Genomic DNA, 235 nt, shown 5'->3' with positions numbered 1-235 from the left:
GCTGCTGCTGCTGCTGTTGCTGCTGCTGCTGTTGCTGCTGCTGCTGTTGCTGCTGCTGCTGTTGCTGCTGATAGAGCAGCTAGTGTTGCTGCAGTTCGTGCTGCAGCAGCAGCTGCTGGCAGCACTATAGAGAGGAGGCTCTGCGCCGCTGCTGCAGCTCACCAGTAGAAGTGCAGCAGCGGATGAGGCTGCTGCTGCTGCTGCTGCTGCAGCAGCAGCAAAGCGTCTCCATATG

At 60.0% G+C, this 235-nt stretch overlaps 1 protein-coding gene across 1 annotated transcript in view; it reads left to right on the top strand.

Annotated features, from left to right (window-relative positions):
- EMH_0004750 (uncharacterized protein) overlaps positions 1-235 on the top strand; it is a gene marked incomplete at both ends in the record, with an annotated part of 3,936 nt that overhangs the window by 947 nt on the left and 2,754 nt on the right. The window lies entirely within an intron of this gene.

The sequence above is a fragment of the Eimeria mitis genome, genomic scaffold, assembly GCF_000499745.2.
Source record: "Eimeria mitis Houghton genomic scaffold, Emh_scaff238, whole genome shotgun sequence".
Taxonomy (NCBI): Eukaryota; Apicomplexa; class Conoidasida; order Eucoccidiorida; family Eimeriidae; genus Eimeria; species Eimeria mitis.
Note: the sequence above shows the minus strand (reverse complement) of the source record. Positions and strands in the feature narration are given on the sequence as shown.